This window comes from Oncorhynchus keta, chromosome 34 (genome assembly GCF_023373465.1).
Source record: "Oncorhynchus keta strain PuntledgeMale-10-30-2019 chromosome 34, Oket_V2, whole genome shotgun sequence".
In the NCBI taxonomy this organism is placed as follows: domain Eukaryota; kingdom Metazoa; phylum Chordata; class Actinopteri; order Salmoniformes; family Salmonidae; genus Oncorhynchus; species Oncorhynchus keta.
Genome location: NC_068454.1, coordinates 63420035 through 63426034, shown reverse-complemented (window position 1 = coordinate 63426034; position 6000 = coordinate 63420035).

Below are 6000 nucleotides of genomic sequence, written 5' to 3'. Positions count from 1 at the left end.
TGCACATCAGTATATCTATGTGTAGTTACACTGAACAAAAATATAAATGCAACATGTAAAGTGTTGGTCCCAGTGTTGGTCCCAAAACAGAAATACCTTATTTATAGAAGTTTTCAGACCCTTTGATATGAGACTCGAAATTGAGCTTATGTGCACCCTGTTTCAATTGAGCATCCTTGGGATGTTTCTACAACTTGATTGGAGACCACCTGTGGTAAATGCAATTGATTGGACATGATTTGGAAAGGCACACACCTGTCTATATAAGGTCCCACAGTTGACAGTGCATGTCAGAGCAAAACCAATCTGCAGCATTGAAGGTCCCCAAGAACACAGTGGCCTCCATCATTCTTAAATGGAAGAAGTTTAGAACCACCGATACTCTTCCTAGAGCTGGCCATCTGGCCAAACTGAGCAATCTGGGGAGAATGGCCTTGGTCAGGGAGGTGACCAAGAACCCGATGGTCTCTCTGATAGAGCTCTAGAGTTCCTCTGTGGAGATGGGAAGAACCTTCTAGAAGGACAACCATCTTTGCAGCCCTCCACCAATCAGGCCTTTACGGTAGAGTTGCCAGGCGGAAGCCACTCCTATGTAAAAGGCACATGACAGCCCACTTAGAGTTAGCCAAAAGGCACCTAAAGGATTCTCAGACCATGAGACAAATTTGTTTACATACCTTCCTGTTAGTGAGCATTTATCTTTTTCCAAGATAATCTATCCACCTGACAGGTGTGGCATATCAAGAAGCTGATTAAACAGCATGATCATTACACAGGTGCACCTTGTAAAGAGGACAATAAAAAAAACACTTTAAAATGTGCCGTTTAGTCACACAACACCATGCACCAAGTTTTGAGGGAGCGTGCAATTGACATGCTGACTGCAAGTGTCACGACCCAGAGGGCTCTCTATGGTCAGGGCGTGACAACAAGAATGTTAATTTCTCTACCATAAGCCACCTCCAATGCCGCTTTAGAGAATTTGGCAGTATGTCTAACCGGCCTAACAACCACAGACCACGTGTAACCATGCCAGCCCAGGATCTCCACATCCGGCTTCTTCAACTGTGGGATCGAAGGGGGGTGAGAGGTGCTGAGGAGTATTTCTGTCTGTAATAAAGCCCTTTTGTGGGGGGAAAACTCAATCTGATTGGGTGGGCCTAGCTGCCAAGTGGGTGGGCCTATGCCCTCCAAGGCCCACCCATGGCTGCACCCCTGCACAGTCATGTAAAATCCATAGATTAGGGCCTTATGATTTTATTTAAATTGACTGATTTCCTTATATGAACAGTAAGTCAGTCAAATCTTTGACATTGTTGCATGTTGCGTCTATATTTTTCTTCAGTATAAATAAAATATAGGGTGTCTGTCATGACAAACGGTGGCACACACACACGTTGGTTTTACTATCCAATAGGATTTCAATGTATTACCATTCAAATCCTATTTTCCCTAACCTCTAGCTAACCATAAAACTAACACCTAACCCTAATTGTAACTCTAAACTTAACCCCTGAGCCTAAAATAGCCTTTTGGGAACTTTCTAGGCCGGATGCAATCAAATGAGCACTATGGGGCTCGCCCTCAGGCACTGCCATGACATGGACAAACTAGAGATGCCAAGGGATTACAATCAACCAGTGAGCGTTGTCCCCGACAACAGGTCGAATGAAAACAAACATGGACTGGCCTTCGGAAACAGCCAAACAGCCATCCAGCCACACCAGCCTGGAGAGGGAGAAAGAGGGGGAGAGAGAGAGGGAAAGAGAGATTGTTGTGGTGGTCATGACAGCTGATGTCAATCCACTATACAACTATCGTTACACACAGCATCATTTACAGTAGAGAGCTGGTTGGCTACGGTTATACACCTATCTATTCTAAGTAGAGATTTGTGTAATGACAATTTAAAGTGTCTTAATCTGACACTATCTGTCACCTTCAGCGCCTTGGGTGTGAAAAATGCACTTTACAAATTAAATATATTATTATTATTATTAATACATATTATGACATTACAATGATAGTGTATAGCAGGCCTTAAGACAAAGGGTTCATGTACAGTATAACTGTTTTACAGTAAAACTGCTGGTTGTCAGTTCTCCACAGGGCCTCTCTCTCACTGTGTACTGGGCTGACGGGAGCTCATAGCAGAGCTCTGAAATACCGCAGTAAAACTTTAACAAGCTGCTGACAGGCCGCTGAATCAGAGGCAGAATCAAGAAAAATGTGGAGATGGATTTAAGTATGCCTCTCGTCATTATCCTCAACATAATCAAATCATTTTACTCATTCAGAACTTCTCAGGCTGCTGCGATGATGATGACGAACGCTGTGGAGAATGGTTGACTTTGGCTCTCTCCGTGGCAGGAGAGCAGGCTATTGTATTTAAGAATAATGTGGGCATAGTTGCCAGAGATGTTCACTTAAATAGCTCTTAATTGAAGTTATCTGCTGTTAAAAACTCACTAATATGTCGGCAGATACTTGGAAAATCCTAAGGTTTAATGTCTCTAAATTCAATTTCAATACATGTCACTCAAATAATTGAAACAGTGTAAAGATACAGATACATTAGTAGTCATTAAAGAAGCACTAACAACAACATGTGAGTGTTTCTTATATATCTGGTAATTGTCACGTATAGCCCTAAGCCACACTGAGGTAACTATGTGCTAAAGTGATAGTTCATTCCAATATCAATGACTCTTAGACATTTTCAGACCTCTAAAGTGATCTACTGTCAAGACACATTCATCTCCATTGCCATCGATAGCATGGGACATCCACTCATCTTGACATAAGACCTCTTTAGAAATATGTTCAGACCTTTTGATCTGTACATAACAAGAGGTTTTTCTTCCTCTTACAACCTTTGAGTTTTCCCTGCCATCCTACTCTGCGTATCCTATGGTCGCCCCCTAGAGTTCAAAGTCCAAAGTTGCAACTGCTGTACAGAGGTAGACAATAATATGTGCTGCTGTGTTGCACATACGCTGTGAAACAGTATAAATGTCTGTGCAACAATGCCTATAGGTTTGGATAACCAGAGGGGAATGTAGACGTTGTGAAAGGAGAGACAGAGATGTGTGTGTGAGAGAGAGTATGACTGTACATATGCTAGAGAGAAGTTTGTGTGTGGACAGTAGGTGTACTATACAGTGTTAACTGTCCATGTTTTGTGTGTGTGTGTGTACGTGAGAGAGTGAGAGAGTGAGTAGGGTTGAGTCTCTGGTCCAGCTGCGTGTGTTTGTTTGTCTTTGGTCTGAGGGCTCAAGGACCGGCCCAGCCCAGTGACAGACATGTGCAGTCCTTGCTCTCTCCCGCCTTGGTCTCTGAGAGAAATATGGTTCCGTGGAACTACCAGTTCCCATGAATCCAAGCTGTGTGTCCCAGGCTGGCAAGGGAAGCACACCCCAGCCCAGCGCATCAATTCATCAACGCCACCGCCCTCCCAATCACATGTGGCTATCTCCTTGCAGTGTGTGTGTGAAAGCTGAAAACACAGCCCCTTTGTCTGTCTGTGTCATTATTACAGTGGTGAAAGTGACGGCCGAGTGTTTAGGTGTTGTCTGTTTATTTCTATTTTTCTACAGTGCTTTTACAGGGTTGCAGAGACAGTGACAGTTTCATGGGGTTATTTTTTACTGCTCGTGGAATTGGTGGATGGTGTTGTGTGCTACATTGCTACACACTGATAGTGCCAATATAAATGTAATGACGGTTTTCTCATTGCATTTTATTGCAATCCCACTGTCAGTGATGGAGTCAATTGATGTGACACCACACCTTGTGGTTTATTTATTTGAGGCTGGGAGAGAAGGTGTGTTCACTATGGCAGGTATGAAACGAACTGTATAGTGTTTTGTACTCCAGACTCCATGTTATGTTTATGCTGTTGTACAGACCCTTGTGTGATGGATATGACTCAAATAAAATAAAGATTGTGTAAGATGAGGCGACGGAATAGCTGCGGTTTGAGGTAGCCTATTGTGATTTTAGTAGTGTAGGGGACAGGCATAGAAATCCTATTAAATTACTATAATAATACATAATACAGTATTCTAATTCCTAATTCTATGGGGACAGGTGATGAAGTTAGGAACAGCTGCACTGAAAAGGTTGCATCTACACAGTAGTAGCTTCCTTTAAAGGGCCCCTACTAAGTTAATTTCTTGTAATTATATTTTGCACTTTAGATGTCCATTTTCCAACTACCCAATATATTTTGTAAACGGTCAACTCTGCACTATTTCGATTTGAAACACTTTCCAGATTAAACTCGGAACTATAGGGAAAGAGTTGATTGGTTTTCCTTTTGATAAATGTAGGCCCTGCTCCTTTAGTAATGTTTGTATTGACTGTTTTTCTCCTCAGTTTAAGTCCTCATAATTTGTACTAATTAACTCTGAATTAATTGTCAGCATCACCGCTAACCACATAAATTACATTTGTGTTAGATGGAAGCAGAAATCCCATTTATTCTCTTTATGGTGTAGGGACATTTTTATTTATTGGACTGTGTTGGGCACTTGTAGGCCTTGCATTTTTGGTAGGCTAACAATTATTTGTACCAATAACAACAAACCAAATGATTCATAAATTTAAAAAAAAATGAATTTATTTTTTATCTATGACATTTAAATAAATAATTTATTTTACTTTTTTTCTTCTTTATTTTAGAACAACAAACTAAGATTTTATGGCATTAATGATTGATCTATCTTAATTTACAAGTACAGTAAAACTACCTCCACAAAGCCTGTCTAAAATACGTTTTTCAGTCGCTTTCTCTGTCTGCTTACACTCAAAACAATCATCAGTATGATAAATATGCGCGGTGAATAGCTATCGTAAAATTGCCTAGGTTCCGGGAATGGCAAGCAAACATAATCCGTTCCGCTTCATCATCCGTCCAAAATGACAACGCTAACCACCAGGCGAGGGTCGAACAGGGGAAAGTCTCATTTGGCGGGCTGAATGCGGCTCGTGCACCCTGGCTGCTTGGGGCTCGCGCCTTGCCGTGGGACTGCTGGCCGGCTTCAGACAGCGAAACTAAATAAAGATGTTTACTGACAGGCTAATGAACGGATGGGCCCTCTTGATTTAACCTTGATGAATGGTTGGCCCAGGTGTTTTCAATAACGACAATAAGCACTGCAAGCCACAGACCCACTGATACTAGTATAATGCATTATTAGACCATTAGAGGCAGGGGAAGGGAGACCACTTATGCACTAGCCTATCAATAATGCTGTGTCCCAGTCTGCATTTAGGCCTGGGGAATTAGTCATACTGATATTCTATTTAATAAAAAATCACAAGAAGAGGCATAAAGAATCTCATTACATTTTAACAGGGTTACAGTAACCCAGGAGGACCGCAAGTTTAATTTTCATAAGAGCATCCATTCCTCAATTATGTCAAGCAGAGAAAATGTAAATGGTAAATGGAATGCTAACAATATCTCTACCAGCGCATTGGCAGAGAGGCGAGCCGGGGTCTGGAGAGCCACACAGGGAGGGGAGTAAAAGTGTGAGTGTGTGTTTGTGCGTATGTGCGTGTGTGAGTGAATGAGCGTATATGTGTGTGAGAGAAAGACTGATTTAGCCAATACTGTCTTCCCTCTCTCCCACTCTGACACAGACCGTCAGAGACAGTGATATCTCTGGTTATTTCTACTCTACTGTATGTAGCCCTCTAATCAGAGAACATCCCAAACACCTGCAGCCTGACAGTATCTCCATGTGCTAGTTATAGAACAGATTGTAACACCAAATACAAGTGTTGAAGTAAGCAAGAGCACCGAAATGAATACCATTACTAGTTCACCATCCTTTCAACTTTAAAGATAGGATAGTTTTACTCTTTAGAGACTCAATATGACACTACATGCTACGTGCCCCACTCCACTGTGTGACACACTGGTACCTCTATCAGGAACACAGACTGATGTACTAACAGTGTAGGAACTGTACTGCATAGAAACATGTTTACCTA